At 46.3% G+C, this 12336-nt stretch overlaps 1 protein-coding gene across 4 annotated transcripts in view; it reads right to left on the reverse strand.

Annotated features, from left to right (window-relative positions):
- CIT (citron rho-interacting serine/threonine kinase) overlaps nucleotides 1-12336 on the reverse strand; it is a 1315032-nt gene that overhangs the window by 926370 nt on the left and 376326 nt on the right. The gene's annotated exons all lie outside the window — the stretch shown is intronic.

The following is a 12336-nucleotide window of genomic DNA, read 5'->3' on the forward strand; positions in this document are numbered from 1 at the left end:
AAAGCTGCATATGAAATCTGGAAAAGTTTTGCAAAAAAAATAGGCTTGGGGAAATTTAATTCGTACACTAGACTATCACACAACCTAAATCTCCCACAAGATATCTTTTCGGGACCTATATTCGCAGAGTGGGAAATCAAGGGAATTACAACTATAGGGGACGTAAAGGGCGATCAGGGAATCCCTCAATTTTCAGATTTACAAGCTAGATTTAATCTAGAAACTAGGCAATTCTTCAAATATTTACAAATCAGGAGTTTCTTGTTGAACAAAAAAGGGGGGGTTTTGGGATTTGGGCGTAACGCAATTATGGATATAATTCAAGGGGGGCAAGAGATCACAATTAAAAGGCTATATGCTGAGCTGATAAAAACAAAACGGGATGACTACCAAAAATGGAGCGAAAAATGGAAGGACTATCTTAATATTAGTTCCGAAAGTTTTGGTATCTCCCTAGAAAAGGGATATTCTTTACTATCTTCAGCACCACTGCAGGCGCAACATTATAAGACGATATATCATTTATATTTTACACCCGCTAAAATAGCACAATGGGGAGGTACAGTGGGTATTAAGTGCTATAGGTGCGGAAGCTTAGACGCTGATCTAAAACATGTTTTCGCAATATGCCCTCACTTAGATTTACTAAAAAAAGATATTGAACGTTTCATAAACAATATTCTAGGAATTGACATTGCGTTAACTCCCGGAACTATGCTATTAGGAGTCAATGTTGAGGATGTACGACCATTTTGTGGGAGAGAATTCTTATTTGTTGCAATGTCTGTTTTGAGATTATGCATAGCCTCAGCATGGATTGATCCTATACCACCTACATTTCATAAATGGCTGGCCAAGCTTCTAATAACGTACAATGTGGAGAAAGAGATTTACGCAAGGAAAGGAAAAAGGGGAAGGAAGCTGGGTAAGAGAATTTGGGATCCTATAACGAGGTGGAGAGATGATTTAACAGTTTAAACATGGAGGGTTGTATGAAATATGGTTAAACGAGGTTTATATGTGAAATATAAACGAGTATGTAGGTTATAATGGGGAATATTTATTCGATTGTGTGGAAACATGAGGAAAGGAGATTTATGCTTGTTTACACGTAGGCAATATAATCTGGAATAACATTATGGATCAAAGTACCTTAATTTTATGCCTCAACGGGATGTTGATTTCTCTACCTCGCCTGTTGATGTTTTATTGCCTGTTTTTCCTCAATGTTATGCACTGATTTTTCTTTTCTTTCTTGTTTTCATAAATTTTGTCGTGCCCTGTATATAATTGCAAAATATCTTAATAAAAATATTAAATAAAAAAAAAAAATAAAAAAAAAAAAAGAATCATCTCTGTTGTCTAGCTGGGAGTCCCACAGTAACAACTCAATAACAGTTCTATGTTAAAGTAATCCTAGGGCTAAAACACAGTCTAGTCATATCATTCTAAAAGAACCAATCTCCAACCAATTCGAGATAATGATCCTGATGACCACACCCTGAGATGCCACCATTCTTCACATTTCAGTTAGCAATTATGTATTAATATCCGTATTGGATCAGCCCTGAGGGGTGGTGGGTAGCATACGAATCTATGAAAGATACCAATACTGGAGAAATACAATTACATGTAGGTAACTTCTTTCTTCTCCAGAATTGATCTTTCATAGATACATCTGCTTTATTCACAGTACCAAGCAGTAATATAAGATAATACCTATACATGTGGGAGGTGGTAAGTAATTCATAGAAGGCTCACCTTTTTGGAATAGACGGGGCAGAACTGCCTCTTTTTAAAACGCAGTTTCTCTCTACACTTTCGACTCGAGGCAATAATGCTTAATAAAAGAGGGCATGTTCTTTCAGTTTGCGGCATAGCATATGTCCACAAATGACAATCCAGTGAATAAAGATGTTCAAGTTGACACATTTTGGGTTCAGTGTGTTGAGATTCTAGCTTGCAAAGGATGATCAGACTTACTGTGAAAGCACATGATGGCAGCAGACAGCCAGTAAGCTACAGATTGTTTCGATAGGAATTTCCCTCTTCTAAGGGCAGAGTAGGTTATAAGCAATTGATCAGACTTTCTGAATTTGCTTGTTCCGTCGATGTAAAATTTCAGACATTACTGATCACCTAGAATATAAAGCAGACCTTTCTGCTGCCGTGTTGCGGTTTTAAAGAGTTTTAAACATGATAGGTTAATTTAAATGAAAATCCGATGGCACTTTAGGTATAAAGTAGGGATTAGTCCTTAAAATGTCTGTCATTACAGAATTGTAGGTAAGGTTATTTTACTGAAAGGCTTGAATTTCACTGACTGCTCTAAAAAGAGGTTAATGCTAGTTGAAGTGTGAACTTCCATGACACAACAGTTATTTCTGCTTTATGTATTGGTTCAAACAGACTATTCATAAGTTAAGAAAGTACTTTATTAAGCTGCCACGGTCTTGACGGTTGTTTGAGCATGGTAAAACTCTGAAGAGTCCTTTAAGGAATTCCTTTATAATCTTGGTGGACCAGAGAAAAGGTTGACAGTGTGCCCTTCTGTATTGTGAGATAGCTTCCAAGTAGACTTTCAAGGATTAATAAGAAACACCTGTACAGGAGAAGTGTAGAAGGAAAGGTATCACTAGATGTGGAGCCGGGAAAGACTGGGTATAGATTTTGTTGGGTACCCCAAAAACAGAAACATTCTACTTAGCTTTGTAGGACTTATTGGCAGAAATGGCTCAAGCATTGGCTAGGATTTCTCTATAGTCATCTAAAATTTTGCAGCAGTGAAATGTATTGTGTTTAGGAGTCATGCGGAAAATCCTAGAGAAGATGGATTCGGATGAAGCACCTGAATGCTCTTGCAGGAAAGACTATTCAGAATCGGTAGTGCATGTATGCATGGTTGTTTTGATAGAAAAAGAAGCTCTGTGAACCAGTACGGCCTTGGCCACTAGGACCACCATCCGGCATGGTTCCCTTGTTTGGCACAGTAGAAGCGGTGATCCAGTCAGAATAATCTCCTTGAAGGACTTTGGTTTTATGACTTCCTCTTAACATTTTTAGGAGGTTCTTGTAAGAGAGGTGGTTCGGACCATCAATCTTCAGGGTATCTTTTCTCTATACCTACCCTTTTTTATGTTTTTTTAGTGCCATCAGAAGCTTCTTCAGAAGATGGTGCTTCTTTAGATTTGACCAAACCAAATCAATGGCCTAATTAGAAGTCCTACTTCCCTATCTTTAAAGTTTTAGTTGAGAAAATGCAGCATATTTTACCCTCCATAGCTTTATGGTTAGGGTACAGACAATACAATCCAGAGTGTAATATTGTTTTGCCATAAGACCCACAAGGTCTTTACATACTTTATTATTATTATTTTTAAAGAAGTATCAGACATTTTCAGTCCTTAGATTGTAGCACCAGAGAAATGTGAATAAATCTTCACTGATTATCAACGGCTGAGATTAAAAGAAATGTCACTTATCTGTGAGGAAGGGTTGAGCTCAGAGGCCTCCCTTCACACACGTCATGTGACAGAAAGCTTAAGGATGGTGGCCTCCCGGGTGTGGTCATCAGACTAATTATCTCAAAATGGTTGAAGGTTGCTTTTTTTGGAATTATGTGACTAGTTTACTAAAATGGGTCTGTTTTAGCTCTAGGATGAAATTAATGAATGAATGAATGAAGTTCTATTTGTATAGCGCATGGCTACCCTGAGGCCTCACAGCGCTGTTTAATAGAAGAGCAGGAAAAAAAGCAGAGGCCGTAATGCTACGGAAGCGTCTTGAAGAGATGGGTTTTTAAGAGCTTCCGGAAGGCCAAGAGGTTATTGTTCTCTCGAAGAGTGAGGGGAAGAGTGTTCCAGATCTTAGCGGCATTAAACGAGAATGAGCGTCCACCCCATCTAGATCTTCGTATTTTCTTGGGGGTGGCCAAGTGTGGGGAAATGGAACGCAGGGTTCTGTGAGGGAGAAAGGGAGTGACCATGTAAAGGGAATGCGTAATGGCCGGACCAGTCTTCCAGATGGCTTTATGAGCCAGGGACATAGCTTTAAACTGTATCCTGGCCGGAAGAAAGAGCCAATGAAGATTCCTCAAAGCTGATTTTGCAGACTGCCACCGTGGAGTCTGGAAAAGCAGACGAGCTGCACAGTTCTGCGCTACTTGCAGTTTGTGGATGGTGAATTGAGGAGCTCAGAGGTATAGGGCATTCCCATAATCCAGGCGAGAGAGTATAAGGGCCTGTACCATAATTCTTCTCGCCTGGAAGGGGAGGAGGGGGATGATTTTCCGCAACATTCTCATCAGTCCATAGCATGTGGCTGAGAGCTTGGTGGCCTGATGGTTAAAATCAAGAGAGCTGTCAAGCCACATGTCGAGGCTCTTGATCGGTGTCTTTGGAGGTGGGGCAGGGCCCAAGCAAGCCGGCCACAGAAGAGCGGGGACAAGGGACGGGAGGTTGCCCAGGAACATGATCTCCGTTTTGTCCCCGTTGAGCCTGAGGCAAGTGAGTTCCATCCACTCGGCCACCGCCTCTAGGCAAGGGCCTAGGGTGCTAGACAACCCCTCAGAGTGATTTAGTGCTACCACTAACTGAGTGTCGTCTGCGTAGGTGATGATCTTAATGCCGAATGGATGGACAACCTCAGCCAGAGTCCTCATGTAGATATTAAAAAGCGTGGGGCTCAGGGCAGAGCCCTGTGGAACCCCACAGCTGAGAGGTAACCGGGAGGACACCACATCTCCCTCAAAGACCTGGAAAAAGCAGCTGTGCCTGACACTCCCATACTTTTAAGTTGTTGGGCCAAGATGTTGTGGTTAACAGTGTCAAACGCGGCACTGAGGTCCAGGAGGATGATAGCAGCTGTTCCTCCTTGGTCCAGCAGCCTCCTCGCCTCCTCCGTCACCGCAAGCAGGGCCGATTCCGTCCCATGCTGAGGACGAAATCCTGTTTGAGAGTCCCATAACAGGTTGTTGGATTACAAGTACTCAACCAGTATGGTGTTGATGTGTTTCTTGATCAGCTTGCTCAGCCAAGGGAGGAGGGAGATTGGGCGATAGTTGGCCAGATTGGACTAGTCCAAACTGTGTTTCTTCAAGAGGGCCCTAACTATCGCGCATTTCCATGCTGTAGGAACCATACCAGAGGTGATCGAGGAATTCAAAACAGCAAGGATAACTGGGCGAGTGGATTTGATGACCAAGGTAAGGTGTTGCGGGGGAGCAGGATCCAATGGGGAGCCTGAGGTTACTTTAAAGATGACCCAGTCCGGTGAATCATCTAGGAGGGGAAACTGCTCTAACGAGCATTTGGACATGGAAATAGAACTACTTGTTACGATCACCCTGGGCTTAAATGTTGTGACAGGGAAGGATGAATAAATGCTTTGGAATTTTTGATAGAAGAAAACTGCTAGATTATTGCATGGCGTAAGTGCTCCTTCTGTTGTCGGAGGTAAGTGATTTTGCAAGGCGGAAAATCTCCTTAGGAGAATTTGCGGCTGTGCTAATTTTCTCTTCATAGAACGTTGTATGGGCAATTTTAATTTCAGATTTGTATAGACTGATTGCTTTCCTATATTCCACTTTCCTAGTTTCTGAGAAATTCTGTCTCCAACTTCTCTCTAATCTTCGGCATGATTGCTTTAAGTCCCTCAATTTGGGGGAGAACCGTGGAGCTGTTTTCGGTCTGATTTTTTTTTATGGATGGGTTCCTTGGGGAGAACTAGCTCAAGTGAGCTTTGAATCCATGTATTAAAATTACTGCTGGCCAGATTGGGATTAGGATCCCCAGGCCGTCTTGTGTTTTCAAGAGCTACCGTCCAACCATTGGGCGAGAGTCTAGACCATTTCCTTCCCAAGGTCGGTATGGCTTCCTGGGAGGGCAGTGGCATGAAGGTATCCCAAATTAGGGGGATTAAAAAGTGATCCGTCCAAGGGAGTGGGGTAGGGATCCCTACGACCAGGTTGTCCAGATTGCTGAATACATGGTAAGGGAGATGGCCCTTAACCACTTGCCTGCTAAGGCGTTTCCCCTCCTGCGCTGAGAAGCTTTGAAGCCCATTGTTCATGACGAGCTCACCTTGTCATGAGCACAGCTCCAGTGTGCCTCATGACGAGCTGAGCTCGTCGTGAGCCTCGAAGAGGTTAATATGTGTAGAGGCGAATCCTTTTTTGTTTAAGTTGGATCGCCAAAAGACTCGATAGTAGTCCACTGGCTACATGATTAGAGGGATCATCTAAATGAATATTGAAGTCGCCAAGCACCGTAAAATTAGCTGGAACCAGTACTATATTGACGACTAAGGTGGAGAGATTAGGAAGACATTGCCCTGGGGCTCCTGGAGGGCGATAGATCAGCAGACCGGAAAAGGTGATCGTTGGCGAGAATTCTAGGGAAAAGGCCATACTTTCGCAATCTGAGAGTGTAGTCGGTATGGTTGGACAATCAAAGGTGTCATGGAATATAATTGCCAGACCTCCGCCTCTGCCAGATATGCGATCGGCTCTAATTATTGAATAACCCTGCCTGGGGAAGGGCCTGAATAATAGCAGGGTCAGTTTCAATCTGGAGCCAGGTCTCTGTTAAGAAAAGAGCATCTTGCTCAAGCTCCTCTAATAAAAACGCTATTTCGACAGAATGTTTACACAACGATCTGCAATTTAAGAGAAACATCCTCAGTGGTGTGTTAATGTAAGGCCTAAATGTTTGGGAGGCATAAACTTAAAATTACAATGTGGGCAGTGGGAGGGATTGTTGGCAGTGTTCAATGAATGTAGACAATTGGGATTAATGTCCATTCTTAGCTCAAGCAGGAATTGCGAGCTGTAAGTTATTGAACTTCAGGAAAAATGGCAAGGGGTTGTGGCCCCTGGGCCCGGTCGAGCGCAGACGGGCTTGACTTTGGCGTGCCTTCGGCGCATCCGCTGCGCGTTGGCGCCATTCACCCTGAAATAGATTGGATCGCCTGAAGAGCTGGAGCGTCACCCTACCAAGATGGCCGCCCAAGAAAGGCTCAACCTGGAAGTGATGGGCCCGGTAATCTCCCTCCACACAACCTGCATAGGAATTGCTGTGGTGGACCAGGGATTCGGCGAGCGTATTGCGACACGTAATGGGTGACAGTACGTTTCAATTAGTGACTTTTGGTAAGTAGAAATTAGTGACTTTTAAAACAGTTTAGTGCAATTTTAAAATCAATTTACAAAGCGCTAGCGCAGCAGTGCGAGCCGAGCAGAATTCTGCCTTCTATTAGCTGCACGTCAGTGCCCTGTCACCCTAAAATTGTCTGGATCGCCTGAAGAGCTATAGCGTCACCCTGCCAAGATGGCCGCCCAAGAATGGCTCAACCAGGAAGTGATGGGCTCGGAAATCTCCCTCCACACAACCAGCATAGGAATTGCTGTGGTGGACCGGGGAGTCGGCAAGCGTAACAGCGCAAAAGAGCGATTACAGTGGGACTCTCAGCTAGATGACAGCGATGCTTCAGGCATTCAAATTTATGAAAGGTCCAATTCTGGACAAATAGAATAATCACTACATGAAGTTGGAATTCTAAAAGCTAGTACACTGATTATATGTAAGGAAGGAATACTGGGTTGAGAACTGTGTCTAGAAAGGAAAACAAAATAGAGATTGAGAAACAGCAAAGGACAAAAGAGATGGCTGAGTTTGACATCTAGCTATTTTCTTTTTTTAGCAAATTCATTATTACATCCTGAGACGCTAAGGAATGGAAGAAGATGGAGCATGAAAAACAATTCTCTGAGTCAATTTATTGGTATGAGCTACATCACTTAGTAGTGAATGCCTTTGCTTCTAAAATGAACAAAGGTTTCTAAACTGCAATAATGAATTCCACATAAACGTTTAAATAATGCTCTTACATTGACCAACCAAGAAGGTTTTAGATTAAATGTAATCATTTATTTATTTTATTTCTGAATAGCATGTTTATCCAGAAGCGTAATGGTGATGGGAACAATATTCAGCGAATTACAACCAACATGTGCTGATTACAAGGAATTGGTTGCATTTGCAAACTGTTTGATTTTTATGAATAATAGTGATGTAGAACTATGATACTGCAGCGTTTTACTGCCAGGTGGCATTAACAAACATTTGTTGGCCATTGGGTGAAAGGCTTAACAAAAATTCAAAGAGTGGAACAGAGCAGGTGCCACTATTACATAGCGCTTGACCATTGTACAAGAAATTCTGCATGTTCTATATACAGATATTCAGAGAGTGGATGTGAAGAGTTTGATTTATACTTCCTATAAACTTACAGTGTTTTGCTTACTCTAACCTTATTAATAGCAAGTATCTGTTTGCAAGTAGTTTTCATCTTGTAGGCTCAAGTAAACGATTATCATTTAGTTTACTGACTAATGAGCAAGTTTTTCAATTGAGGAAGGAAGATCTCATAAAAAAAGGAATGCAGCTTTTGGATTGGCGGAAGCTATAACAATAATTCCACCCCTGAACAGGCAGCCAATACCAACACCTACAAATGTCCGAGAAATAACTGAGAAAATAGTATTTGGGAGTAGGCCGTATTAAAAAAAGGTTGAGAATAAAAAGCTTTCTACTTACCAACAGCTCTCTGAAACTCAACACTTTGTAAAATACAAGAACATTTTAAGAAAGAAAACTTGTTATATAATTAAGAGAATGATAACGTTTTGTGCAAGATGCCTACCCATGTTTGCAATTTACACATTTTTTAAAGTTATTGAAGGAAGCGTTTTGGTTCATATAGTGACCGAGAAATGATAACAGAGACAAACTATACTATATTAAAGACCAAATACACTGCTTATTTGTGAAAAAGGCAAAGCACATGTGGATGATACTACAATGAACTTTAAGGCAGTATCAGGGATCATAAGGTCAACAAACAGCAGCACAATCTGAATTTGTTAGAATGATACATTGAATTTCTGTTTCATTTTATAAAGAGAATTAAATATAAAAAATGAAGCTGCTTTTGAAGACATCTGATGATTATTACTATTCTGTAGTGGGGGAGAGGAGAAGGAGCCTCAATCCACAGACCGTTGACAGATTATTAGTGATTTGGGGCCCATGGAATACATGAACTTATGCTAGCACCAAATTAATGAATACTTTATTAAAAAAAGTGGGTAATACTACGATGAGCAAAAACATTGCACTTAGACGATATTAAGCAAAGGTGGGCAGGTACCTAAGTCACAGCCCATATAGATAGATGGCTAGTCCGTGCCATCTTAATAGTGTTAGGCATGAGACACTCCCAGTAGACAATCAATCAATCAATCAATCAATGACACTTGTAAAGCGCGCTACATACCCGTAGGGTCTCAAGGCGCTGGGGGGGGGGGGGGGGGTGCCGCTACTGCTCGAACAGCCAGGTCTTCAGCTTCCTCCTGAAGGAGAGGTGGTCTTGGGTCAGGCGCAGGTCGGTCGGGAGGGAGTTCCAGGTCTTGGCAGCCAGGTAGGAGAAGGACCTTCCTCCTGTAGTCGCTCTTCGGATGCGGGGGACGGCGGCGAGGGCGTGGTTGGCTGATCGGAGGTGGCGTTTGGGAGCGTAGAAGTTGACTCGGCTGTTGAGGTAGCTCGGGCCTTGGTCGTGTAGGGCTTTGTGTGCGTGGGTGAGGAGGCGGAAGGTGATTCTTTTGCTGACGGGGAGCCAGTGAAGGTCTCTGAGATGTCCGGAGATGTGACTGGTTCGTGGGATGTCGAGGATGAGTCTGGCTGAGGCGTTCTGGATCCGCTGGAGTCTCTTCTGGAGCTTGGCGGTGGTACCGGCGTAGAGGGCGTTGCCGTAGTCCAGTCGGCTGGTGACGAGGGCCTGGGTGACGGTCCTCCTGGTCTCGGTGGGGATCCACCAGAAGATCTTCCGTAGCATGCGTAGGGTGTTGAAGCACGCCGAGGAGACGTTGTTGACTTGCCTGGTCATGGAGAGGGAGGAGTCCAGGATGAAGCCCAGGTTGCGTGCATGGTCTGTTGGTTTGGGTGCGGAGCCCAGGGCGGGAGGCCACCAGGAGTCGTCCCAGGCGGAGGGTGAGGGTCCCAGGATGAGGACCTCCGTCTTGTCCGAGTTCAGTTTTAGGCGGCTGGTCGTCATCCACTCGGCTACCTCCTTCATCCCTTCGTGCAGGTTGGCTCTGGCGGCGGCGGGGTCGTTGGTCAGGGAGAGGATCAGCTGGGTGTCGTCGGCGTAGGAGATTATGCTGAGGTTGTGTTTGCGTACGATGGCCGCGAGGGGGCTCATGTAGACGTTGAAGAGGGTGGGGCTCAGAGATGATCCTTGAGGGACGCCGCAGATGACTTCGGAGGCCTCTGACTTGTACGGTGGTAGGCGGACTCTCTGTGTTCTTCCGTCGAGGAAGGAGATGATCCATTCCAGCGTCTTGTCCTGGATTCCGATGTTGCTGAGGCGCCGTACTAGGGTGCGGTGGCAGACCGTGTCGAATGCCGCGGAGAGGTCTAGGAGGATGAGGGCCGCTGTTTCTCCATTGTCCATCAGGGCTCGGATGTCATCGGTGGCGGCGATGAGGGCGGTCTCGGTGCTGTGATTGGCTCGGAAGCCGGACTGTGAGGGGTCGAGGGATCCGTTCGTCTCGAGGAAGGCGGCCATCTGCTTGTTGACGGTCTTCTCGATGACTTTGGCTGGAAACGGGAGGAGCGAGATGGGGCGGTAGTTCTTGAGGTCGGTGGGGTCCGCTGTTGGTTTCTTGAGTAGAGCGCTGAGTTCGGCGTGTTTCCAGCTCTCAGGGAAGATGGTGGTGTCGAAGGATGTGTTGATGATGTCTCGCAGGTGGGGTGCGATGACAGCGTCGGCCTTGTTGAAGACGTGGTGAGGGCAGGGGTCGGTCGGAGATCCGGAGTGGATGGAGTTCATCGTGCGGATGGTGTCTTCGGTGCTGATCGGGGTCCAGGCGTGGAGGGTGGTAGTGGGGGGTGGTTGTTCGGTCATGGTGTGCGTTGGTTGGTTGTTGAAGCTGTTGTGTATGTCCGCGATCTTGTTGTGGAAGTATGAGGCGAGGGAGTTGCAGAGGTCTTGCGATGGGGTGATGTCGTTGTTTCCTGCGCTGGGGTTGGAGAGCTCTTTCACGATGTTGAAGAGTTCCTTGCTGTTGTGTGCGTTGTTGTCCAGCCTGTCCTTGAATGCTGTTTTCTTGGCGGCGCGGATCAGCTGGTGGTGTTTCCGGGTGGCAAGCTTGAAGGAGGTCCTGTTGTCCGGTGTCGGATCCCTTCTCCAGACTTTCTCGAGGGCTCGGCAGTTCTTCTTGGAGCTCTTGAGTTCGTCGGTGAACCAAGGGGCCTTCTTGCTGCCGGGTCTGCTGGGCGGGGTCCTCAGTGGGGCGAGTTCGTCCGCGCAGTTGCTGATCCACTTCGTGAGGTTGTCGGCGGCCTGGCTGGGGTCTGCTGAGCTGGCAGGAGGGTGCTGGCTCAGGGAGGTGGCGAGCTGGTCTGCTGTGATCTTGTTCCAGCTTCTGCGGGCGGCCTGTTGTTGGTGGTGGTGGGTCGTCGTTCTCTTGAAGGTGAAGTGGACGCAGCTGTGGTCCGTCCATTGAAGTTCTGTGGCGTGGCTGAAGTCGATGTCTGTGCTGGAGGAGAAGACTGCGTCGAGTGTGTGTCCGGCGAGGTGGGTGGGGGTGGACACCAGTTGCTTGAGTCCCAGGTTGGCGAGGTTGTCGAGCAGGGTGCTGGTGTTGCGGTCGTTGTTGTTCTCCAGATGGAAGTTGAGGTCTCCCAGGAGGATGTAGTCAGCGGAGGGGAGGGCATGCGGGCTGACGAAGTCGGCGATGTCCTCGCTGAATTGTGTGCGTGGTCCAGGGGGTCGGTAGATCAGGGTGCCTCTGAGGGTGGTGTTCGGGTTGGTGTGGATCTGGAAATGCAGGTGTTCGGCGCTGGTCAGGGTGTTGTCGGTGCTGGTCGTGAGACGGATGGTGTTCCTGTGGATGATGGCGATGCCTCCTCCCATCTGGTTGGCGTTTCGGTCCCTCCGGACGATCTTGTAGCCCTCTGGGATGGCGATGGCGATGTCGGGCGCTGAGGAGGCGTTCATCCAGGTCTCCGTGAGGAAGGCAACGTCAGGGGCTGTGGCGTCTAGGAGGTTCCAGAGTTCGATGGCGTGTCTGTGGACGGAGCGGGTGTTGAGCAGGATGCACTTGAGGTGGGTGCTGCTGGTGTTCGACTTGGCGGGTGCTGGTGCGAGGCAGGTCCGGATGCAGGAGAACTTGCAGGCGTGGCAGCTGAAAGGTCCGTGGGTACGTCGTGGAGTGGCTTGATGGCATTCTGGGAGTCGGCCGGTGTTGAGAGCGGTGAGGGTGGCGGCGGAGTACGT

The sequence above is a fragment of the Lissotriton helveticus genome, chromosome 11 (genome assembly GCF_964261635.1).
Source record: "Lissotriton helveticus chromosome 11, aLisHel1.1, whole genome shotgun sequence".
In the NCBI taxonomy this organism is placed as follows: domain Eukaryota; kingdom Metazoa; phylum Chordata; class Amphibia; order Caudata; family Salamandridae; genus Lissotriton; species Lissotriton helveticus.